At 40.8% G+C, this 26,971-nt stretch overlaps 1 protein-coding gene across 1 annotated transcript in view; it reads left to right on the top strand.

The window, feature by feature from the left end:
- The first annotated feature begins 1,373 nt into the window (after positions 1–1,373).
- The window catches only part of PCED1B (PC-esterase domain containing 1B), a 91,115-nt gene continuing 65,517 nt past the window's right edge, over positions 1,374–26,971 (top strand). Inside the window, exon 1 of the mRNA XM_036019131.1 lies at positions 1,374–1,451. The gene's annotated coding sequence lies outside the window, so the exon portion shown is untranslated. The remainder of the gene's footprint in view (positions 1,452–26,971) is intronic.

Genomic DNA, 26,971 nt, shown 5'->3' with positions numbered 1-26,971 from the left:
TTGAGATATTCCAGTGCTCCTCCCTTCACCTAGCAGACTAACGTTCCGTTTCCACAATGAAGGGTCTCCATCTGCAGCGAACTTCTTGGTCACATAAGAAATAGTCTTTGATCTGCCCCTGGCACATCCTACTGCCCTGCTGGGTACCAAACCAAACAGACATTTCTTTCCCTCTTTTTTTAAAAAAGTATTTTAAAATGATAGTTGACATACAATATTATATTAGCTTCAGGTATACAACATAGTGATTAGATGTTTATAGACTTTATGCAGTGATTGGTCATTTTTTTTAATATTTTCTGTATCTTTGCTGAATTTCTCACTGAGTTTACCTACTCCTAAGTTTGTTGAGCATTTTTATAACCATTGTTAAAAACTTTTTATCTGGTATGTTGCTTATTTGCTTTGTTTAGTTCTTTCTCTAGGTTTTGCTCTGTTCTTCTGTTTTGTCAATCCACTACATCTTCCAGTCTAGAAGAACTGGCCTCCTTTCCCTGGATGGTGTGGCTCAGTGGATTGGGTGCCAGCTGAGAATCAAAGGGTCACTAGTTCAATTCCCAGTCGGGGCACATGCCTGGCAGGCCAGTTCCCCAACTGGAGGTGTGCAAGAGGCAACCAATCAATGTTTCTCTCCCTCTCTTTCTTCTTCCTTTCTTCTCTCTCTATAAATAAATCAATCAATCTTTTTTTTAAAGAAAGAAGTAGCCTTTTAAAGAAGTTGTCTTGTGGGGTCCAGGTGGTGTCCTGTGGGGGCACAGTGCTCCCTGGTCCCCAGAGCCAAGGGCTCCTAGGGTGTCCCCTGTGAGGACTGTGTGTGCCCTCCTGTTGCAGTTGAGCTGCAGTTGTTGCTGGTTGTGCTGGTGGGTGGGCTTGACCCTCAGGCGACAGGCTGTGAGGCTGGCCAGGACTACTATGGGTGATCTGCTGTGTGAGGGCTGAGCCCACATAGTGGGGATTGCTTTGGAGGGGCTCCAGTGACGGTCCCAGCTGCCTGTGCTGGTTGTAAAGCCATGTGGGTGGGGCTTTGGTGCCGGCCTAGGCTGGCTGCGGCTTGTTTTGGACTTGTGACTGCCGAATAGTTGCTGTGATTCGACCTGAGGCCAGCACTGCTTTGTGTGGAAGACCTGGAGCATACCCGGGGAGGGCTCCAGCTGGGGCTAGCAGGTTGGGTGGGGCAGGATCTCGGGAATGCTTGGGCAGGGTGAACAAGCGTTAGCCAGGTTAATGGAGAGTGACAAGTTTGGCACCTGACTGCTCCAGGTCAGCCAGGTGGGAGGAGAGCACTGCAAAAGAAATAAAGGAACAATGGTACCCACCAGCACTTCCCTCCCCAGAGAGTTCCGCCAACCCCTGCCCCTCCAGCCCTCCCCCTAATGTCAGTCAATATAATTCCTCCCCACAGGACCCAGGTACTTCTTGAACCGCTGCCTCTGCGCTGGAGCTTGGAGCAAGTGAGTTTGTGTGTGAGCCCTTCAAGGGCAGTGTCTTGGTCTCCCACAGCCCTCTTTCTCTCAGACACAACGCTTTTGGTTTTCAAAGTCGGATGTAATGGGCACTCCTCTTCCCAGTATGGGTGCCCTGGGCTGGGAAGCCTGGTGTGGGGCTAGGGCCCCTTGCTCCTCCTGGGGGCCTTCGCCGCTGTTTTCTCCCTCCCCATTTGTGAATCTCTACACCTGACCAGGCCGTGTCTCTGCCCCTCCCATCCTCACCGCGACTTCTTCTTTATATTCTTAGTTGTTGGAGTTCCGGCTCTCCAGGGTGGTTGTTCTATGTTTAATTGTAATTGTGGTCTGTTTGTGGGAGGTGGTGAGTTCAAGATCTACTTGCTCCACCATCTCGACCCTGCATCTCAAGACCTTCCTTTTCTTTTAACTAATACCCCCCACTCTTGGTTTGTCTTTGTAGCCTATAAGCAAAACCTCGCTTATCAAACTAGCTTTCTTTAATGTCAAACACAGTCTCCTCCCAATTAAGTGGGTTGTCTTATTCATCCCGTAAGTGCATGCTGGGTACTGAGTTAGGTCGCTGGGATGTGCTAAGATGGATCAGAGGGACTCCTTGTCAGAAGGAGAAGGGAGGGGGCTTACACTTCATTACTACAATACACATCAGGGTATAATATATGTTCTAAGAGTAGGCTAGGGGGATTCGAAAGATGGGCTCTGAATTTAGGATTTACAGATGAAGAGTGCAAACGACCACCTTTCCTTGAACATACACTGTATGTTCATATGTATGTTCATATGTATCATACATATGTATCAGGCACTGTTAGGAAGCTTTCATATATTTTCTAGTTCGATTCTCACAACTATTAAGCATTTTTACCCCCCAATTTAGCTATGAGGATACTGAGGCTTGTCCAGGTGTGATTGCTCAGTTTCTATGCTTATTCCACGCCGGTAACACCCCGCCGGTAACACCCCGCCGGTAACACCCCGTAATGCCCTGTGCCTCATGTCCTGTCATTGACCACAGTCCCGCACTTCACCAAAAAAAAAGGAGAAGCTTGGGAAACTTCAGACAGTCATCTCTAACCAGATCTGAACTGCCTTCTAGTTTACATCGGAAATTTGTGGGACGTATATGCAGAAAAATATGTGTGCAAAAAAGGGTAGCCAAAATGTGTGTTTTTTTTTAAGAATGTTGTTTTGAGAGTCGCACATTTCGTCTAGAGAAGCACACTGCTAAAGCCCCTTGTGTGTGCATAATTCTCTCTCCTTCCTGTGATTTCAGTTAGAAAGAAAATAACTGAGTTTGGGATTTGGGTTAATTTACTAAAGATTTTCTGAGGATTGGAAGAGATAAAAAGCCATAACAAACAGAGGCATTCATGCAGAGAGAGCAGTTGATCAAAATTCAGATTCAGCTCACCTTCTTGCATGTCTACTACGCACCGCTATATTAGAGACTTATCTTTTACTATTTTATCTTCATGGTAAACCTGGGGGCCAGATGATAGCAGCCCCCCATATTGACAAGTGAGGAAACTGAGGCCCTGATAGCTAGTATGTGATGGAACTTAGGTTCACACTCAGTGCAGCTTGTACCTTAACAGCAGACACATTGGAGATCTAGGCAGAGGCTTTTCAGCTAAATACAATCTGGCCCTTCAAAGTTGGCAATGCGGCCCTTCCCACACTCTTGCTTATCGCGTTAGCACACCGGGCAAGAGACAGGGAACATTATCCCTGAGCACAGATCTGTGTCTGGATCATGGAGCATGTGCCCATTCTAGCTGAAAATTAGGTTGCTCTGGATTAGCAGAGGCTGCCTCCCTGCTACGTCTGCTATTGCTTCCCCTGTAGGACTTTCTCAAGAAAAAGGAAATGTTCCTACCCCAGAAGTTTTCAGGTTGCTGCCACCAAGCCTCCAGCTAGAGCAGGAATGGAGGCTCCTACCATCAGCAGCTTCCACTAAGGGACAGGCCTCAGGGTAAACTTCCGAGAATTAGATGATGCCAGCACCTGGCATTCCATTGTGATCTTCTTACTTCAAGGCACAGCAAGTTTTTTTTTTTAAGACATTCTAATTTCATGTTTCCAGCTGTCTATTAAGCAATGTTTAACAACATAGTCTGGAGATACAAGTGGAAGAATTTAGGAACTTAAACTGTATGCAAATTAAGACTATAACTTTTGTTTGAATTACTTAAAAGTGAGTATCATTTTCAAAAGGAAAAAAAACACAACACATTCAGTCGGTTCTAGTTTAATTCACTGTGATCTAATATATGGTGATGTTCCAACCCTGCCACATAGGTCATCAGTGAATGTTTGCATACAGGAGCAAATGGACAGTGATTTTGGGACTCTGCTGGGCTCGCTTCGGCAGCACGAATGCTAAACTAGGACTTTGCCAACACCAAGGGTGACAGCAGTCTTCAGATTAGGCCTAATTTGGAATCTTCATCAGGACAATGGAGGAAATTTCAGGCACAAGAATCAGAGCAGTTTAAAGCCGCTTTGCGTGCTCCTTTATTCCCTGCCAGAACCAATATTAAACCACCTTCCCGTGGCGTCTGCGATCCATTCCGGCCTCTGCTGCTGTGGTTTCTTCCCCCTTGACCCCTCCTCCCTGCCCTCCCCCCTCCCCTGCACTGTCCACCACTATGTGGAACTTCCACTTGGCACTTTTCAAGGGACAAACACAAAAGGTTTTGTCTTAAAGTAGCCAAGCTCACGAAGTACAACTGCGGACTGCTTTTTAAAAAGAAGGTGTTGTGAATGCTGAATTACCTCCTACTGGGAAGAATTCTTTACTTCACCGGAAGTAGGTTGAAGGACCAGGGCCCTCACTTGGATGCTAAGGGGGTTTCACAGGAGTTTTAAAGGCATCACAAGCTCTGTATGTTGCAGCAATTGTTAATGTCCTCTGCAAGTGCGTTAGTGAGGCTTTAATGCAATCACAGTCATCCCAGTTGTTAATCCCACTTGTTTCTCACTAGTGAAAAGATAATCAGTCCCTCATTGGGTCATGTGCGTTGTGGGAGTCAGGACTCTAAAAGGGAATTTGACCAAGAATCTTCCAGAACAATGGATAAATGAATGGATTGACAGGTAAATGAATTAAGCAGTTAAGTTAGGTATCTAGGGTGGCTTTATTCAGCTGGCCTGCATTCTTGCACCTCCTTTGACACATCAAGACTGTGAACTTAAAATTTTATCTTTAATATTTTAAAGAATATTTCAATGGCTTTCTAGCTCCTGGAGTTTTGATTGTTAAAATTCTTCCTTGGGTTGCTTGAGTTCAGGTACATTGTTATAATTCCAGAAATAGCTTCCTTTTTTAAGATTAAAATTCTTTTTCTTAATGTTGATTAAATTTCCTTAAAGATATTCAATAATCTTAGGGCTTTTTTGTTTCAACCACGCATGAGCTCACATGTAATATGTAAGTTTGGGGCCTAAGTTTAGATGTAGCACTCATGTGATTGAGTTACTTTCTTATATCAGTATTTAAATACTGTAACATGCTTTTTAACTTTTTCAAAGACAGAGCCATCTGATGCCTACAAACAAATAAGAAAAAGGTTATTTATTTTCTTTCTTTTTCTTCTTGGTCTCCACCTTCTCCTCCTCCTCCTCTTCTTCCTCTTCCCCTCCTTCTTCTAGAAATATTTCAGTTAGAAAAGAATCTATTTCATTGCTGTTAAAAAATGTGGTACAGATTGAATCTCATTCATCTTAGAGATCAAGTTTTATATTCATCCACTGTGAAACTATTTATTCTCCTGAGTGATATGATGGTTATCAACAGCAGGTTGAAGGCGCCCTTTTCTGATTTATACCTCGTACATCTTCACATAATTCATCCTTTTATGTGAGACTACAGTGAGAGACAGTTGTATACAACAGTGTGAACTGCTGAGCTATGTTCTGATCTGGAGAAATTGTATACTTTTTTTCATCTAAGAGCATGTATGTATTAGTGAGCTTAGGTTGCCATAGCAGAATACCATAGACCAGGTGGCTTGAACAACAGAAATCTATTTCTTGTAGTTCCACAGGCTGGGAAGTGCGCACCTTGCTGCTGTGCGATTCAGTTTCTGGGGAGGAAGCTCTTCCCGATGTGCTGAAGGCTGCTTTCTTGCTGTGTCCTCACAGGGCAACATGAGAGCTCTGGTGTTTTTTCTTCTTCTTACACAGGCACTGGCCCTGTTGGACTAGAGCTGCACCTTAATGACCCCACTTAACCTTGATCCCCTTCACTCAGGCCCCATCTCCAAATATCCTCACATTGGGGTTTGCTGCTCCAACGGGAGAGTTTTAGGGATACACAATTTAGTCCCTATTTTGTTCAATATCAGTAAAAACATGTACCCTTAAGTTAACACACTAGAAATCTATTTAAATAGATGAATGAAAAATTTAAACATACAAGGTATACAGAAGAAAATATTTCTGAATCAATCATTCCATTATTTCTTAGTTTATTTCTTTAGGGTTTTATTTAAGAACATGATAATTATTATCCCAATATGTTTCTATTTTAAAATTACCTCTACTAATAAAATTTTATGTGGGTGCATGGTGCCAAGTATGCAGATGACAAGTACAGAATTCTATCATCTGAATACGTGCTGGCGCGCCCTCTGTGCGGTGAGTCTTGACTGCAGAGGAGACAGTGACCAGTTCTCCATGCATCAGTCATGTCTGCCAAAACGCCGGGACTCGCTTCAGTAAGCAAATGCATTTAATGGAGGAAGTACTTTTTAGGTTGCAGTTTAGGAAACGACGGCATCTTTATTATGAAAAGTGTCGAGGTTCTGTTTTTTAATCTGGAAAAGCAAGACTGAAAACAAATAGCTTGGCCTAGGTAATGTCTAAGTTTTTTCCAGTTTCAAAACTGTATAATTTTCTTTGAGAGCTTTATTTTCAAAAAACATAATCAGATAAGAAAATCTGACTTACTTTTGTCATATAAATTTTATCCTAAATATAGTAGATAACAGGCAACTTTATAATAGCTTATTACTCATGTAATATAAGATTTTAATAGTTAGATCATTTGAGCCAGGTCATTTGTCCATCTAAATGCTAGTTAGTCATTTATTGAAAATAGTGGAGTTGTGGAGTTGGACTGTGTCAGCCATGAATGTTGTAAAATCTTCTTTATAAAACAACAGTACATGAAAACAGACATAAAGATCAATGGGATAGAATTTAGAATCTAGATGTAAACCAATGTGTCTATGGTCAACTTATTTTTGACAAAGGTACCAAGACCAGTCAAGGAGAAAGAATAATCGTTTTAACAGTTGGTACTGGTACAACTACACAGTCACATGAAAAAATTGGACTTTTATCTCATACCATATATAAAAATTAGTTCAACGCAGATCAGAGAGCTAAACTAAAAAGCTAAAACTATAAAACTCTTAGAAGAAAACATAGGGTCAAATTTCATGTTCTCATATTTGACAGTGGATTCTTAGATATAGCACCCAAAGCACAAGCGATAAAAGGAAAAATAGATGAATTGGGACTTCGACAAAACTTTTGTGCATCAAAGAACACCATCAAGAAAGCAAAAAAAACAACTCACAGAATGGGAGAAATATTTGCCAATCGTGTATCTGATAAAGGACTTGTGATCAGAATACATAAAAACTCTAATGACTCAATAATAAAAAACAACACAATTATAGAATAGGCAACGGATCTGAATAAACATTTCTCAAAGGAAGATAACCAATGTCCAATAAGCACATGAAAAGATGCTTAACATCAACAGTCAGTCTTAAGAGAAATGCAGGTCAAAACTATAATGAGGTACTCCTTCACAGCCCCTGGGATGGCTAGAGTAAAACTGTCAGAAAACAGTAAGGCTTGACAAGGAGCAGTCGGAACCCTTGTATACTTCTGATGGGATGTAAAACGGTACAGCCACTTTAGAGAACAATCTGGCAGTTCCGTAAATGTTTAAACATGAAGTTACCATATGGACAGTGACTCTACTCCTAGGTATATAACCCCCCAAAATTAAAACATATGTCCACACAACAGCTTGCATGTGAATGTTTATGGCAGCGTTGTTCATAATAGCCAAAAGGTGCAAACAACCCAAATGTTTATCAACTGATGAATGGATAAACAAAAGTTAATATATTTATTCAGTGGAATATTATGTGGCCGTAAAAAGGGATGAGGTAATCATACGTGCTACAACATGGATGAGCCTTGAAAAATGATGGTAAGTCAAAGAAGCCAGTCACAAAGACCACATATTATATGATTCCATTATATGAAATGTGCAGAATAGGTGGCTCTGTAAGGACAGAAAGTAGGTAAGTAGTGGCTCAGGGCTGGAAAAAATGGAGCCATGGACGGAGAGATTGTTAAAAGTTACCAGATTTTCTTTTTAGCAATGAAAATATTCTAAAATTATGGTGATAGTTTCACATATCATGAATATATTAAAACCCACTAAACTGTACCGATTAACTAGATAAATTATATGCTGTGTAAATTATATCTCAGTAAAGCTGTGAAAAAAAATTCTATTCTTTGAACACTGGGAAGGAAACCGTCAGGGTGGTGCCTGCGGGGGACGGCAGGAGGCAGGGGTTCCGCCATGGTTTCCCAGGGTTCTTCTCATGGCCGCAGAGTTATAGTACTAGTGAGCACTTACTGTTCTGTGAGATGGAAGCCGCTCTAAAAACCTCTGACTGCTTTCAGGTCTGATAAAAACTATAAGTGAAGCGAAGTCCATGGTAAATTGAATTTTTAAATTTATTTAAAATATTGGCATTTTTAAAGAAATCTTCCTTTTGTCATTGTTCTCAAAGTCCAAGAACAAGAATTTATGCTTAACATGTCCTAATACATTTTCTAATAAATCAATAGTTTAATCTAATTAAACTTCCAGAGAGTTTTTAAGATGTTATGTTGACTAGCCCTCTGACAGGGGCAGTAGAGGAGTGGTTAAGAGATCCATGGACTTAGGCTTTTGTCCTGACTCTGTCAAAATAAGCTGTAAATGATGTTCTCAACTTTCCTTTCTTTATCTGTAAAATGGGTATAATTTTAGTCCAGTCCTCATGAAGTTATAAAAACATTAATTGGAATAATAAAATGGATACATTTTGTATATAGACATCTCTTTAAATGCTTCTCATCATTATTATTTTTATTTTCTAAAGATGTAATTAATTTATGTATGTATGTATGTATGTATTTATGTATTTATATATTTATAGAGAGAGAGGGGAAGAGAGGGAGAAAGAGAAGGAGAGAAATATTGATATGAAAGAGAAATTGATTGGTTGCCTCTCCTATGCTCCCCAAGTGGGGACAGACCTGCAAGCCAGGCATGTGCCCTGACTGGGAATTGAACCGGCAACCTTTCCCTTTGTGGGATGACACCCCACCAGCTGAGCCACACTGCTCAGGTCATCATTATTATTTTTAAGTAGGCATTCATTACTTGGCCTAATACACATTCTACTGGAGAAAAATGTACTATCTATTGATTGACTCTGCCCTTTTTTTGTTTTTAAGTGCCATGGCAGATTCACCTCTGACTTCAGTGTTTGCACTGTAGACACTTTGCTTCACATGTAATTTGATTTGATGTTTCCCTGAAGAAGGGCAGAGAAACCAGTCACACACACTTGGATCTAGAGCTTGGTATTTCACCTCGTCAAGGTGTAATTTACATAAATTCTCAAACTATATTTCGTTAAGTGTGAAAGACAAATGCTTTCCTTAAGTTCACATTAATAGAAAGTCACTAAACATTTTGCAGCTGCTTAATCTTTTAGTTAAGATATACTCGCATAGAATGGAAAGCTGGATTGGTGGAGCATCTTCCCTTCCAACCTCTGTTCTCAACATTTACAATTCTTACTTAGAAAATGAACATTTTCCAAAGGCACCGAGCAGCCTCTCTGGAGGCTGTAGTTAAGTCCCTCAAATCTGGAAAATGAGAACTCAAAGGCAGGTACAGTCCTTGGCACTTTGATGATAAGTGATTTACAGGTTTAGCTTGCTCCCACTCACAGACCTTGGTGGTACAGTGCGAATCTTGTCAAAACTCTGCTCAATGATTAAAGATTTATTAGGAACTCTATCCACTTTTGAGATGCCACAAAGAAATTAGTCACTGACCTCCCAGAGATTATATCCTCCTAAATCAAAAATAAATACCATATGCCCATTTTCTTTTATTTTCTCAGAGTAGGGAACATCGGAGTTTCAAGGGAAGCATACCATAGTATGGAAAGCAGAAAGCAGAAAATAAAATTATTAGAATAGAATGAAGACTTTAACATTTGTTGAATGAGAAATCCTACTTTCTCGGATAATCATGCCTAGATTATTTGACCAAATATGAAACTAATTAGTTTTTCCTGAAAGAAGCTGCAGTCTTTGGCAGCAGCCACACTGCAGAGATTTATATTCCGTTTTAATTAGTAACTTTCCCACAGCTTTTAGTGGGTAAAAAAATGTTTTCGTGTTTTTGAACACTAATGACATAACAGCATTATTTGAGCTTTAGAATGCCCCTCCTAACTGGTGTGTAAACACAGCCTCATATATATTCAAGTCTGCCCAGGCATAGTTGGATTTTATGCATGTTCTTAACTTTTTGTGATCCCAGTTATCTATGGAGCACAGAGATTGCAAAACCATTGCCCTTTAAAGGTCCTATTTGATCTGTGGTTAAGATATGCATATTTTTATTAAAATCAACAAAACTATGCACCTAAGTTCTGTAATAAGTCCACCAGGATATTCTGATGGAGTAGAGTAATATTGCAGTGTAATTTTAATTTGCATTTTACTAAAGATGTTGAACAATGCTTTATGTCCTTATTTGCCATCTGTCTATCATTTTTTGGTGATAATGCTTGTTTAAATTTCCCCTTTTTTATTTTGTTTTTTTTCTCATTATTGAATTTTGGGAGTTCTTTATATATTCTGGATACAGATCTGTTATCAGACAGGCAACTTGCAAATCCCCCCCCCCCCCCCCAGTCTCTGGCTTGTCTTCTAGCAGTCAGACAAAACCTCTCTTTTAAATAGCAGATATCCTTGATTTTGGTGAACTTCAGTTCATCAGGTTTTATTACATGGATGATATTTTTGGTGTCATACTTAAGAAATTCAAGTTTGCTTAAATCAGGACCACTCTGTTGTCTTTTAGAAGTTTTATAATTTTAGATTTGATAGTTAAGTCAACGTTTTGTTAACTTGACAGTTAACTGACTAAACAGTTAAGTTTTTTTTAATTTTTGTACACTGTGCAAGGTATGGAATAAAGTTATTTGGTGGGTTTTTTTTAGCATGTGGATTGCAAGTTGTTACATTATCATTTGTTGAAAAGATTATTTTTTCTCTAGTAAATATCCCTTTTGTACCTTTGTAAAAAGTCAATTAACCATATAAATGTTTGCGCCTGGACTTTCTGGACTTGCTCTTCTGCCCCACTGACCTGCTTGTCCATTTGCATGGCAATTCCACGCTGTTTTATTACTGTGGCTATACAATGTCTTACTGTCAGGTAGTGTAGCCCTGGACTTCTGTGTTTTCTAAGTTTGGCTAGGTCCTCATTTCCATATGAAGTTTACAATCAGCTTGTCAATTGTGACCCCCAAGCCCCTCCCCCAAAAGTAGCCTGCGTGGATTTTGATTCAGATTGTGTTGAATCTGTAGACGAATTTGAGGATAATTGACATCTTACTAATAGTGAATTTTCTGATCCATAAACATAGTACATCTCTCCATCTATTTAGGTCTTTAATTTTTCTCAGCAGTGTTTTGCAGTTTTCAGTGTGTGGGTCTTACACATTTTTAATCAGATTTATCCCTAAGTAGTTGATCTTTTTGATGCTATTGTAAATGAAATTGCATTTCTAATTTTAACTTTGGATTGTTTATGGCTACCATATAGCAAATAAAACCAACTTTTACACTTTGATCTTGTATTCTATAACTTTGCTCAATTCAGTTATTAGTTCTAGTAGTTTTCTAATAGATTACATAAGAGTTTCTATATCTGCAAATACAGGCAGTTTTATTTTTCCTTTCCAGTTTTTTCCAAAAAAACTTTTATTTATTTTTTTTTTCTTTTTTAAATTATATTTTATTGATTATGCTATTCCAGTTGTCCTGATTTTCCCCCTTTGTCCCCCTCCACCCAGCACCCCCACTGCCTCAGGCCATCCCCACACCACTGTTAATGTCCATGAGTCAGGTGTATGAGTTCTTTGGCTACTCCATTTCCTATATGGTATTTTACCTCCCCACAGCCATTCTGTAACTACTTATTTGTACTTCTTAATCCCCTCACCTCTTCACCCATTTCCCTAAGCCCCCCTCCCATCTGGCAACCATCAGAACACTATCTGTATCCATGATTCTCTCTCTGTTGTTCTTGTTTGCTTTCTTTTTCTTTTCTTACTGCATTATTTGTACCACTAGTACAATGTTGAACAGAAGCAATGAGAGTGGACACCCTTGCCTTGTTTTTAATCTTACAGGGAAAATAGTAAGTGAGTCTTTCATTATTAAGTCTGATGTTAGCTGTAAGTATTTTTGCTTGCATAACTTAAATTCTTTTACATTTATTTAAATATGTTGTATGGCTTAGGATATTGTATATCTTGGTCAATGTTCCACATGTACCTGAAAAGAATGTATATTCCCCTGTTGTTGGGTGAAGTGTTCTTAAAGTTACAATTGGATCAAATTGGTCGGTAGTGTCATTCAGGTTTTCTATATACAGCTGACCCTTGAACAATATGGATTTGAACTGCCCAGGTCCACTTATACACACATGTTTTTCAATAAAGATGTGTTGCAGATGCAGAGGTTCAACTATATGCACTGATCTACGCCATTTTATACAGGACCCTGGAGCATCCACAAATCTTGGTTCCCCTGAGGGGTGATGGAACCAAGCCCCCGTGGGCACTGAGGAACGGCTTAAGTTTATGGGGACTCAAAAGTTATACAGTTTTTCAACTACACAGGAGTCAGTGCTCCTAATCCCCACATTGTTCAAGGGTCAATTGTACTAATTTTCTATTTGTTGGGTCTACCAATTATTGAGAAAGTGGCTGTACATTTTTTGCATTTGATACCTTTTTATGCTTCATTAATGCTTATAAAGAGAATGATTCTATGAATGCCATATGGAAGACCTTGGTATCATTCAGGTGTGAAAGCATACTTTATTAATTTAAAAAATCCTGAAAACAGTACTTATAAATGATGCTCTGCAGATGTAGTTATCGAAATGAGAAGTTTAAATAGTTGGTTAATCATGCTAGTTGACAGTTTCAGTCAAATCCATCTGAGAAATAATTCAACGCTGTGAACACTATGACGATATAGTAGTTTAGTTATTTCAATTTTTTTCTTTGTTGTAGAGACCTTTCCTCAAATAAAATTCCAGAACATTTAATACATATAGCAGATAAAAATGGAGGTGTTTCACTTTTATCTGGACTCCACTTGCTCAGCCTCACTCTGGGCTTCACTCTGCTTCCCTCAGAGGCAAGCCCTGAGGTAGCCAGCTGAAGGCTTCAGACACCGTGGAAAATACTGAAAACCATGGACCTACCCCAACACTGTGCTGAACAAGAAAACGTGATGCATTCAAAGTGTTGAAGTAGAGTGGTAAATAGATTTCAACTTTTGCATCAACAATGTTGATTGATGAACTGCCCAGGGAGCTGTTTGACAAAATTTCTGAAATTGTTTCTCATCTCTGGAGTCACATTAAGGTTCATGTTCAACTGCTGATGTCTGCCAGGGTACAGGCATGGGAACTGGAAGAGCATATGCCATGCATTGGATGTTTTTGGCCTTGAGCCATAGACAAATCTGTTGTCTCAGCCTGGTTTCATGTGATTATCTCCTGCGTTGAATTATATGTTTGGTAAAGTAGGAAAATTATGCAATGGAGTTAGTTAGGCTTTTCAAAATTGAATTAACAGAATGCTTAGGTAACCTTGTAGAACAGAGACTTTCATAAGGATCTGTGGACAAGCGAGGAAGTGCTGGAGCCATCTCCATAGTTCCTTTGTGGCAGGTGAGCAGGCCTGGTGGTTTGGCAAAGGAGCTCTGAAACAGGTGTCCACTGCTGCCTTCTCCGTCCTCCGCCGTCTTTATGACTTAGCTGCCCGCTCCTTTCCCTCCACTGCTCCTGCCGTAACAAACTAATTCCCTTTGCCTCAAAGCATCTGCTTGCTGCCTTCTTTTTATGTATCTCCTTGCAAATTCTTCTCTGTACATCTCAAGTTCAAAATACCCACAGAGAGTGTGAAAGGTTAAAGAGTGACCCTCCAGAATGGAGTGCTCACCCCCCTTGGGTAGAATGCTTGTGCCAGCTTCTTAAATAGAAGCCCCCGGAAAGCCTATCAATGACTGTCCTTAGGCCAAGTGCCCATCCCTAGTCTAATCACCTAAGGTGACAGAATCTAAGGTACAAAGGATGAAGCAGGGAGCAAGTGTCTGGAGGAACTCTGAAGAATCCCAGCAGGGGGCAGTGTACCTCCCAGGCATGGAACGTGGCTGTCCATACAGCCATCTTCATCAGTCAGGTGTACACTGATTGCACTTGCCTGGTGTCAGATGAAGAGCAGATTTCCTCTGATGACAAAAGCAATGGTTTTCAGACTGTGCTTGGCAGGAAGTCTTCCCCGCTAAGGAGAAACTTAGTAGGTAGGACTCTAAACTCCCTATGCTCTTTTTTTAATCAGAGCAGTTTCATATTGTTCACTTTTACATATTGGATTTTCAAATCAAATTTCATTTGAAGATGAGATTCAACTCTTCATAAATAGTGAACTGAGAGCCACTGAGCTATAGAAATACAAAAACTTTTGTTTGGATAATATTTTTTAAGTAGTGACACTTCCATTTTTAAAGACTAAATAAGAGTTAATATATACATGGAATAAAGGTGTCACTTTTTACAGAAAACTTGATAATTTTTACCCAAGTTTTCTGTAAAAAGTTTCTGGGAAGGGTAAGCAAGAAAATAGGATAAGATTATTTAACACTATATTCTTCATCTCAACTATTTTTATGTCTTGGATGTTATCATGGGAAATTGTTTCATTATGGCTGTCAATATATTTCAAGAGTAGGATGAAAATTCTGATACCTGTTCTGGCTGGTGTATCTCAGTGGACTGAGTGGTGGCCTATGAACTGAAAGGTTGCTGGTTCGATTCCCAGTCGGGGCACATACCTGGGTTGCAGGCCAGGTCCCCAGTAGGGGGTGTGATAAAGGAAATTGGTTATTGTATCTCCTACACATTGACATTTCTCACCCTCTCTTTCTCCTTCCCTTCTCATCTTTCTAAAAAAAAATAAATAAAAGCTTTAAAAAGAAAAGAGTAGGATAAAAATTTTGATACCAATGAACAGATTACATATTCAAAGAGTTAAAATAACATATTATTATAGCTGTCTTGTTTGATCATTTTTACATAGATACGGAACTGCCATATTAGGGTAAAAGCTTATATTAATTGCTAGTTACATTGTGAGGAACTATTTATGGTAAATCGGGATACATCACAGCAATAACACACATAACAGATTTTAGACCAATGTATACTTTATATGTTATCATAACAATCATATTTGCTCTGCTCAGTCTTTAGCATAGAGTGGTCATCTGCCAAGAACTTCTCAGGGTGGTATGGCCACACATTCTGGCAGCAGCCTCCTGGAGTCCCCCAATAACTTTTTTTAAATTGAAGCCATCTTGATGGCATTTATAAATATGAATTACTTTCGTAATTGAAGAGCTACATCCTTATTCCATGAGTTGGGACATCCCAATACCCGTCCCTTCCTTAAAAGGAGACTCATTCAATAAGAATGTGAAGCCGCTGTTACTTGCTGATGTGGCAAATGAAACCCTCCTCTAAGTCTTCACTCCTTGGGCTGAGCAAATATATCCCCAGATCCTTCCCCTCACAATGCCCCCACGTGCCCTCTTTTACCAACACAAGGCGACAAACTTTCTTTTCCTCTTCTCGGAATTTGAGTGTGTCTCTGGTTTCACCAGCAAGTTAGTCAGCTGGTCTTGTTTCCTAGAAACTTGTTAGAGGGCCTGGTTTCTGTGAAGTCACCAGGCTCAGGGGCAGGTGACAGTGAAGTCTGACAGTAAGGAAGTTTTGCCATTGAACTGTGTTGTAATAAGTCACTGGCCTTCACTAAACTCTTGGCCCTAGCCAACTACCTGAAAAATTGTGCTGTGAGTCAGAAGGGAGTCTGGAGAGGAGACTGCACGTGACTCAGTCCAAATGCAACACTGTTACTGGAATAAAACCCAGATCACCATCTTCTGAGGCTGGCGAGGACCCTCTCCTTAAAGCTGAATCATTACCAAAGGGGAATCAACAATCAGCTGGTAGCGAATTAACATCTGTACAATTTAAGTTAGAAGCTCTTTTTGTTCATGATTATTGTTAGAAATATAGCAGGACTGAAAGGGAAATACAGTATATTCAAGGAAGAAAATGAAAGAAACGTGATAAAATGGTAGTCCTGCCGCGCTGGTGGGTAGACAGCAGTTCCGTGTACCATTCTACCTTCAGATATGTTTAAAAGTTTTTCATAGTTAAAGCTTAAAACTACAGTGTAAAAAGTGATTTCCCCCTCTTTCTTATAAAGGAGGACCTAGACAATATTTCCATAAAATAATAAAGTTGATTTAAATCACTGAGACACAAACATCATTTGCTGACTATTTTCAGATGTTTATAAATCCACACAACAAGTTTTGGAATTCAGTCCATGATAAGCTACACTGAATAAGGCAACATGACATCAGCAGAAATATTTTCAAGTACCTCAGCATCCAGGATTTGTGGCAGGAATTACACTAAGAGGTGAAAGGTGACTCTGTCCCTCTCCTAAAAGGACCTGCTTTGATGGATGCCCCGATGAGGCCTCCCTGATACGGACCCCGAAACAACAGAAACAAGATGAGCAGATAATTGGACCTAAAGCAGTTATATAATTTTCAGTTCAACTATAATGGCTTAGGTTTTGCTGTGGGATTGGACTGGTGAAAAGAGAAGGGGCACATCCTGCCAATGAGACTTGGAAGAATGACTGGGAGTTCTGGGGTTAGGGTGGGATCTCCTGAGAGTTTACTGAGACCTGTTTTTAAAGAGAAACAAAGCCAGACATTAGTTAAAGTGGCGAGAATCTATTTTACTCAGTAATAATCTATTGCAATAGGAAAGGGGTCCAGCCAGAACTGAACTCAACTTTGCCAGAACAAAAGGCAGAAGACTTTTTAAAGAGGGATGGTGTGAAGAGAAAGGTCCCAAGGGGACTAAGGGGGCTGGTCCCCATGGCTGGGTGACCTGGGTTTGTTCACAGGTGCTTATGGAGGAGAGAAACGAGTGTCTCCTCTCTCTAGGACGGGCAGGAGGCAGTGGCGCAAGTGAAAGCAAGGCTCCCACAGAAGCTGGGCGTCGGGTCATCTCACCGCACTGTGGGAGTTATCTTCCTGAATATTCGCATTTCAGAGACTCTCAGTTCTTTGAAAAAACTGCTCTGGGCGGTAGAATTGCATTTCAAAGGTAGAGAAAGGATCTGTAATTGCAGCTTTCTAAAATATGTGTTCAAAGAGGGAAGTTCAGGGGCCTCTCCACGTATCACCAGGTTTTGGCCTGGAACAAACAGCAACTTCTCCTGGAATCATGGTCCTTTCTCAGGCAGATATTGTACACGGGGCTGGAGTCATCCTAGGAGCACAGCCTGGACTATTAGGAACTGTGCTAGTGTTTGTTCAGGCGGACGGAGCAGACGGAATCGTTGTGCCGAGGGTCCGCAGTTCTCACAGGCCGGAGCTGAGGCTGGACGAGAGGGCTCAGAGGAGCCGGACTGCTGGGGTCCTGCCTCAGCGGGTCCCAGGGTCCCCAAAGGAGGAACGGCTCCGTGAAGGAAACAGACACCACATAGAGTGCCAGAGGACAGCCAGGCTTTCTGGGCCTGACTGACTCACTTGGTTGTATTTTTTCTTTGTTTTTATAGGAAAGGTTACATAGCATCAGGGGGAACAGGTGCATGGCGTGATCATCAAGGCAGAAAGAGTCAATACAGAAGTAATCAGAAAAAGTACAGGACATTTCAGATATTAATCATGCTAAACAAAAGATTGTTTTGACCAAGAGGGTCATCAATCAAATAGCCAATGAAGCTATTCAGGCACAAACTTTCAGGTGCCAATTAATAACCAGATGTCTATTAAGGTTCTATAGATTGGTCTAAATTAAAAGGGTGCAAGGGGTGATTTAAAAGTCAGCTATTGTTCTTTGAGGTTAGATTGTCTAAGTTAGACAAATGGTCTTTTGCCTAGGTCTTTTGACTTATACATCTTGCGGGGGGGGGGGCATTTTGTGTATTGGCTCCCACATACTCAGATTATTATATTTAATTAAAACTGCTTCCTTCTTTACCCACCTGGTCCCATCAATAAACACTCCTGTCTAGGGTATGGGAGGGGTAGTGGCTCCAATAAATCTTGAGCTTTTAAGTGGTGACTCCTTAGGGGGCATTCCTAGCAACAGCTTCCTCCAGCGTTCAGGCAGGGGTCTGCCCCTAGTTTAATTTTGTCCTTAACTTTCCAGGTGGGGGAAGTAGGCAGCATGAGGGTTGTTAGGGATTTCTGTTCTGTGGTCAGCAAGTCATTCTGCACAAAATCATAGGAACTGTGTGAATTTTTAGTAGTAAAGTACCAGTGTCCAAAAAATCCCACCACCAGTTATTAGCAAAAGTCAGTGTACAAAGAGAGATAGATGAGAGATCCGGCCACAGCCGCGTCTGCTGTGCAGATGCGTCTCCTCCGTCCCAACTGTATCAAGGGCCGGCTGGTGGTTGGCTCCCGACACCGGACCAAGAATATGGTCAAGGGAGGAGTCTTGGTTATGACTCAGAGCATGCACTAATAAATTCTTGTTGCATACTAAGTACATCGCAGCTCTTTGAAGATCACTATCACAGTACAAGCATAAGGTGCATCACAGCAGGTATCTCCCTGGTCAGGGCAGGGGAGAGAGGAAATCCCAGTGGTGACTTGGAAGCTGTGTTTTCCATCCGTCCTGGCTGCTTCCTGAGGGGACTAGTCGATCCAGGTGTGAGAGCATCTTCAGGTACTCATCTGAAGGAGCTCTTTGTAAATCAAGAAAACTAGCCTGTCAAACGTTTCTAATGATAAAAATAAATCATCTCTCTTCATCATGGCAAGTGAAATTATTAAGCCCTCTTATAAAAGAAAATTCAGCCTGATTCCACTTAAAAATGAGATACAGGAGATGACAAAGGCCAAACTATTACTCATGTTGAGGGATAGTAAGCAGTAAGAAGGCAGCGTGCTGGACCCAAGGGAAACTTGGTCCATCAGAGCTGGGAGAGCAACCAAATATTCACACCTTTATAATCTGCATGAAACCTGCACCTAAGAATTTCAACGAGTTATCTCTTTCATGTAGCTTTTCTCTATTTTTTTTTTGGTCAAGAATTTTTTATTTATATAATTTAAATTTAATTTTTTTCAATTATAGTTTACATTCAGTGTTACTTTGTATTAGCTTCAAGTGTACAGCACAATGGTTAGGTAATCACATACTTCACAAAGTGTTCCCCAGATATTTCCAGTACCCACCTGGCACATATTTAGTGATTGTGCATAATCTTGCTGACTGCATTTCCTATGCTGTACTGTATTATATGGCTTTTCAGTGTCACTCAGAATCAAATCTTTCAAATTGTAAGCGATGCTGCTGTTTTTAGTACCATCTTGAGCGTCTCAGCATCACTACAAAATAGTATTAAGCAACTTTTTAAGTTAAAATCACATCAACTTACACCAGAAGGCACAACACAGCAAGAGAAGCGTGCTCCGTGCAGAAAGGCCATCACAGTTGGGGCTGCGAGCCCTGGATTCCGGACTTGCCTGTCACTCTCCTGTCGTGTGACCCTGAGGTAACTCCCTCATGTTCTCTGTGCCTGTTCTCTCATTTTTATGAGAAGAATAACATGTCTACCTACCAAATAGGCTGCCGTAAATTAAAAGAGCTCATGGTAAAGCATTTTGCAAACTGCATAGCACTCTCGACTACTGTAATTGTTGGAAAGGAACACATCTGTCTACCTGTCCAGCAAAGTCTCACTCGCTCCCTGGTTGTGCTCTCACTTGTGAAAGACTGTGATACTGATCACCAAACCTAATGCAAAATCTTCCCATGAAATGTGCATAAACATAGCCTTAATTTCATTCTTATTTAAACAATGACATATTTTGATTAAATGTGCACATTTTAGCTTCTTATCATGGTCAGTATATGTCTTAAATATAGAATCATTAGAATTGAAATCATCAACACATCCAAAGCAGTTCTTTGCAAAAATAATTTATGTTATAGGAAATAAAATATTTAAGTTATATAAAGTAAGACCTATAAGAATGATATTAGACTTCTAAATAAGAAGTATTTCTAAAATGTTCCCATTCTAATCTTTAAGTGTTTATGGAAAGTTTTTTTGTCTTTCAAAAGGGAATCTTTTTTGATTTTTAAAATTATAAGGGTTGTCTAATCTCAAAATCTACATTTTACCCAGAGATATTTATATTAAAGCTGAGAGATTTTGGCCACTTTAGAGATTTAAAACCATATTCAGAAACACTTAACCTTGTCACTGAAGAGGGCCTTATTTTTCAAGTGCAAATGGCCTATTTTGTTGAGATCGCCAATGAATAGTCCTGATGATCTGAGAAAGAACTCTCATTTGGAAGGGTCACGTTGCATAAAAACCCAGGCTACCACTCCTAAGAGGATTTTCTTATAAAGATGAAGAGTTAAGTTAAGTGTACTAGACATGACAGATATGGCATATCATAAAATATGTAGGGAGTACCCCCAAAATATAGCTCTCTCATCTCTTTTACAAACACATATATTATACAAACATACACACGTGCATGCACCCACATACTTGATGTTTCTACCTCAAGCACACAAAGATTAAAGGAGTCTCTGAGCTTCTGGGTTATTTTCCCAGGAGTCCTTGCTTCTTGGGCTCTTTTTTCAGATCACATCTTCTCCTTGCTTAGCTTTTAAATTACTTGGTCTCATCTCCTGACAGCATCGGGGAACTTTTATGTTAGAATAAATGTAGATCGGGACATTCCTGATGAGTAGTCTGATTCTGATCTTGCCTTGTGCATGATGACCTTTGACTTCCCCAATTTCAGTAGCCAGACTTTCACTTTTAGACTTGATTATTTTCTCAGAAGATTCTATGTGTTCCTGGATTTCATGTTATCTCTAACCACTACCAGTAAATGATATTAACAAGAGTATCTGAACTCTAAGATGGTTTGTTACTCACAATGTTTTGAATGGATTCTGTCCAGATTTCACCATTTATCTTAAATGCAATTAGTGCTGCAGGGAAAGTCTTTATACCATCTAAGGTCTTTTACACTCTCCTTGCCTTGGCCAAGATTCAGAAACTTTGCCTTCTTTTCAAATCCAAAAAAAAAAAAAAAAAACCTCTTGCTAAACCTTCTGCATTCACAAGTTAGCCTGACACCTTGAATGAACAGATGTTTTTACATCTGGATAATTTCCAATAGACTATATTTCCATGTGCCCTTGGGATAATGTTTCTCCATTATTCCTGGCTCTTTCTTAGTTCTTGCTCCTTTTTCATCCTTGCTTTCTTTTAAGCATTAATCACTACTTGACATTACACTATGTATTTATTTATTTATTACCCATCTCCTTGAATAGAATGCAAATTTCCTTGTCCTTTCCATGCCCTTCCATTACCTAGTATCTAGAATAGTGTCTGTCACAAAGGAGCTCACTCAATATTTGCTGAATGGATGAGTTTTGTAACCTTGGACAAGTCGTTTCTTTTGAGATTCCCATTTTGTTGTCTGCAAAATAAGAGCACTAGACTTGGTTAGATGACTTCTAAGGACCATTCATATCTTGTGGTTGGGATTTAGGGTACAGATAACTCAGACCAGCTTGGAGAGCAATGAAGACAGGCAGATAACATAGAGAATAAGTGATCTGCATGCTACTCTGGAGAGAAAGCTGAGCGGGCCATGTGCATGTCCAGGGAAAGAGAAATTCAGCTTAGGGAACTACAGATGCAAAGATAGGAGTGTGTTCGGCGTGTTCAAGAAATGGCAAGGAAGAGGGTGTAGCTGAAGCAGAAAGAAGGGAGGGAGGGTTAGAGATTAAATTCAGAGGTAGCCAGTGGCCAAATCGTGTTTGTGGGGAGTGAGGAAGGGAGAGTGTATGGGTGGTTGGTGCGAGAGGGAATACGTGTGTGGGGGGTATGGTGTATGTGGTGAAATCTTGTGTTTGTGTGGTGTGTAGTGTGACGTGTGTATGGCTTGATGGGAGATATATATATATATATATATATATGCTGTGTGTACTATGGTATGGTGTGTATATGTAGTACATTTATCTGTGCTTGGTGAGGAAGGGAGTATACCTGTATGGCATAGAATGTGTAGTGAGTGTGTAATATGCTGCATGGGTATATGTGTATGTGTATGATGTTGAGCTTGTGTGTGTGTGTTTGGCGGGGGGGCAGTATTTGTGGAATAGGGGGCAGAAATTTCCCCTCCTTTCCTCTTAGTTTTTCTAGCTGATGTAATCATTACACTGTCATGAGAGAGATTAACAGGGGAAAAAAACAAAATTTAATTATGTATGCACATATGGTAGTTCCATAAGAATATGGGTTCCATAGGAAGACAGTTGAGGTTTGCGTTGATATGCCACCTTGAGCTGTAAAGGAGAAAGGGAGGTAGAAGTTTAGAAAGGGGAGACAGGCAATTCACAGGTAGATGAGAAGGAGCGGATTCTTGCTGGGCCACCCAGAAACAATGGGACTCAGAGGGGAGTCTAACAAACAGCCAAGGGCGAGATTTAGCTGTCTGCCACATCTAGTTCTTGTTCTGCTAAGGTGATAGGTCCCTACCTGGGGTAGGTTTTTCCACCTGAATCCCTTTAGGCAGGCAAGGGGGAGGTAAAAAGCTCTTCTTGAGTTTGTTTGATTTTAATGATCTTTAGCTTGAAATAATCCACATGCTATGGTGGCACATTCTGGGGGACTCATTCTGAAACTGTACCATTTTCTTAAAAACAGTCAGCTTTAATAATCATTAGCCCCAAAAGAGATGCATTTTGTGTGGCAAATGCTCTCAGAGGGTGCACATGAGTGCATGAGTGTGTATGTGTGTGGTGGTGTACATATATATTAAAATTACAACTCTCGTTACAACGAAATCTAGTCTGAATTCATCCTGCCAGGGTGTTTGAAAACCTCAGTTTGAAAAGAAAAGAAACATTCCATTTCTGATCATTTCCTTCTGAACAAGCTCACAGTATTAAAAGACCACCTTGTATATGTTAGTGCATACTACATACGGACTTTTGCTTATTGAAATAATCCAGATTTAAAATAATGCGCTGATGTTTTCTGAGAAAGAACACTGTTTTGCTTCTGCTACATCATCATGACCTTTGAAATCCAAGACCTTACAGCATTGCAAGTACATAGTCCACAAACACAGATTCCAAATCAAATTTATACTACATTTTAAATGAGTGCGGAGTTTTAAGGTTCATTTGTTTATAATTCTGGTAAAAATGTGGGTTTGAAAGCCTAAGTTTTCTTGACCTATATCACTGAGACCCTTATGCTCCTGGCACCTTGGGCTGCTGAGAAATATGTATCAAAGTGTCCAGGGCAGCAAAATACTGTCACTTTCAACTCTGTTTTATGCATTCGTATCTGTACCCAACGTCCCCCTCTTCATTTAATCAGTGAAATGAAATAACACACTGTCTCCATCTTGACCCACATAGAAAACACAGCCAAGATATGTTTGTTATCTAAGAAGATTGTGAAAAATGCTTCACATATTTGACAGATAACATGAGACTTTTTCCCCTAGTCATGATTGTGAGGATTATATGCAAAAAAGACAATCTGCCCGAAATACGTGGATAAGCAGGGATCAAGGGCAGAGAATCCCCTGCTCTCGTATGTGAATGACTGGCGTGTCTCTAAGCGTGTCGAGATGTGTTTACTTGCTCAATATCCTGACCCAAAACCAAACCTTCTCAGGTAAAACTGGTGCACTTCCTAACGTGGCCTTGACCCAGGGATAGTTCCTAAGACATTCTTGGTACTTTCAGATGACAGACTACACACCTTGCAGGTATTTCATACTTAAGAGACCGAATCTGCTTGAGGTCGCTAATAGGATGCGTCTGCGATGTGAAATGCTGGGCTGCGTGATGCTGCCATCAGAAGGCTGTGGCTTGAGTCCCGACATTGCTCTTGGCCAGCAGTGGAGCCTTCGGAAGGCTATTTAGTGTCCTCCTCACAAAGCTCCTGTGTCAGGTGCAGCACCAGGCCGATGAGTGAGTGGGAATCGAGTGAGCCCGTGCTTGTAAAGGAACTGGCGCAAATTTAGCCCTTAGTATCAGCTATTAATATTCCACTTTTATGTCAGGTTTTAAAAGTATATATACCTAATAATTAAAACTGCATACAGTTTTCAAAGTGTTTTCACATACATTTTCTGATGTGCTTCCCAAAACCTATCATTGTAGACAGAGCAGATACTGTCCCATTTGGTAGGAAAGGACAGATGAGAGAATATCTGTGGCTGCCCCAAGTCCCCACCTCGGCCGTGTCACAAAACCGCAATGTGAATCTACATGTTCCAAGGCCCATTGGTCCTTCCAGGAAGCTGATTGACCCAGCATAACACTGAGTTGATGTGTGACTATAGAAAGAACAAAAGAGACCCCACGAAGTTTTAGGTTTCTGTGTAATGGGAGTGCTGGGGATCCCCTGGATCACCCTCAGGTTCAGTGATTCACCAGAAGGATTCACAGAACTCAGAAAAGCTGTTATACCCAAGACGACGGTTTATTACAGTGCAAGTATGTAGGTTAGAATTGGTAAAGGCACAGAGGCATCAAGCGCAAGCTCCCTGCTGCCCACTCCCAGTGTTGTACTGGCAGTGCTCAGTTCTCCCAGCAGCAGTGTGTGCTAACTCGTACACAATGTCATTGCCAACCAGGGAGCCCCCCTGAGCCCTGGTGTCCAGGGTTGTTTTGTCACATGGGCATGAAACACCAGAGTGACTGACCTTAACTATTCAGTCTCCAGGTCTCCAGAAGTCAAACTGATACAGTGTGTGGCCTAGGGCCCCAGGCAAACAAAACATGCATTCACTGTAAGTCGCATTGTTAGCATAAATTATCTGACATGGCCCAATGTCTCAGTTAGACAAAGATACTCATATCAAGAAGGATATTCTAAGGGCTACCAGGAGCTGGTGAAGGCCAGTTCTTTCCCTAGAATAGATAAGGTTTGAGCACCGCAGGTCTGCTGAACTAGTCCTTTACAGTAAGCACAGCAAAGGTACAGTGTCGGGCATCCTGAAGGTGTCAGGGTGCTGCCAGAGGTAAGGCGGGCAGATTGAGCCCAAATGTGAGCCCAAGACCCAATTTCTACATTTGATTTATATATCAGTCTGAGCCAAGGATCATTCTAAGCTATTGCAATGGGTGACTAGAACCTGGAAAGTCTGCCTTTGATTCTAGCTGTGATGGGAGCCCCGTACTTCTACTTGGGCCCTTTAGCACTCTCCCCACTTTGGGAAACTTCCTACAGAGTGAAAGGGAGAGGGGCTTTACTATCCCTTGATAATCTACTCTGAAGTAAGGGTCTTATTGTTAGCAGATTCAAAATTTCAAGAGTAAGAAAACGGGGGTAGGTGGAACTTTGGTGACAGGAAACGCAACTCAGAATGGCTGAAACATCTAATGGATTTATTGTCATACATAACAAGAAGCCCCAATGTCATACAGTCCCGGGGTTGTTCATTTAAGCACCTTGACAACATCATCAGGAACTCAAATTCTTTCTTCGGCACTTCCATCCTGAGCACCTTGGCTAGCTTTCCTCATGGTTAAAAAATGGCTGCAGCAGGTCCAGGCATCACATCTTCACACTCCATTATAGACACAAAAAATGGGACTTTTCCTTGTATTTCTTTCAGAGAGCTAAGAAACCTTCCCTTTCTGGCCTCCCTTCATGTCCTGCTGGCCAAAACTGCTTCTTCCTAAGCCAATCACTGGCAAAGAATAAATTTTTTCTTCATTGGGTTAGTATAATTAAACTTCAGCACCTGGGACTGGGAATGGGACCAACATTCCCTAAAGCCCATGGTTTCTTGGAAAAGCATAAACACTGGAACAGATTCAGCCTCTGTTAGAAGAGTGGGAGCCGGGAGTTGCTATTGGGAGGCAGCCGAAGGTGCTGCGGCAGCAAATTCACAGGTAGAAATAGCACAGCAGCTGCGATTCTGCACGGCTTCCAAAGTCTCTGCTCCCCCAGCGGATTCCAGGGGTCCTTTGTGAGCTCACCTCTTGGACCTCATTGATTCTTAACAGGAAAAATACACAGAGGCCTAAAGAGCCATGTTTGATGCTCCTGTATGCTTTATTTTCCCACGCTTTGTCCAGGTATCTGCCACTAAGGAAAGTCCTCTGGGAAGAAACGCCCTTTATTTCACAAATGTAGTCATCATTAGTTCAGACATGCCTCCCCCCTTGGCCGGATTCTGAAGTCTGCTGACTCCCATCCCTCAGATCTCTGACGTATCTGTCACCTGTGGAACCGCAGCTGTTTTCCACATTTGCCACCCTTAAGACTCCTTTGCTCGCCCTTAAGACTCTATCCCTCATGAGATGTTATCGGCTTAGGACTTTTTGTCCCTTTTTCTCTTCCCCACACCCGTTTCATTTCCCATTGTCCGTCTACCTTCAGGTTTGGTAACATTCCAGTGGAAGATTCTATTCATCTAACAATCTCTTTAATTATTTCCTTTTAATTTACAGAAACAAATCTGTGCTCTTAACTGGTGGAAACAACTTTGTAGCTATCATTTTTCAGTTCAGAAATCAGTCAGTTGCTTTCATAATTTACTACTTTGTATCTGGCTTTCAAATACCCTACCCTAGAACTGACAATACATATCACTTAAATTTTAAGTGTTCCCCCTCCAGAGCTGTGCCAGCCCCCACCACCTTCCCTGTGTTTACCAAGAAGAGACATTGACATCCTCACCCCCATTAGAGCTCATTTTCTCCTCCCCACTTCTCTCTCTCTTTGTCGTGCTCCCTGAGAACCGGCACAATAGCTGCCTCACACTTCGTTATTTCCTTATTCCGCCTCTCCCTATCAAATGATTTGGGGTAGCTGTCTTTCTACAGGCTGGCTTACACAATAGTAGATGGCTTACCTGTAGATGCAAAAGTACTTCATGATCATGTTTTCAGACAGAGGCTTTAGAAGTTGATTCTGGAACCTGTCAACAGAAGAGATTTCTCAGGAGTAGGAGAAGTGAGAAAGGTATCACAATAATTCTTCAAGGAG

This window comes from Phyllostomus discolor, chromosome 2, assembly GCF_004126475.2.
Source record: "Phyllostomus discolor isolate MPI-MPIP mPhyDis1 chromosome 2, mPhyDis1.pri.v3, whole genome shotgun sequence".
NCBI classification, from domain to species: domain Eukaryota; kingdom Metazoa; phylum Chordata; class Mammalia; order Chiroptera; family Phyllostomidae; genus Phyllostomus; species Phyllostomus discolor.
This window is presented reverse-complemented; position numbering and strand designations above follow the sequence as displayed.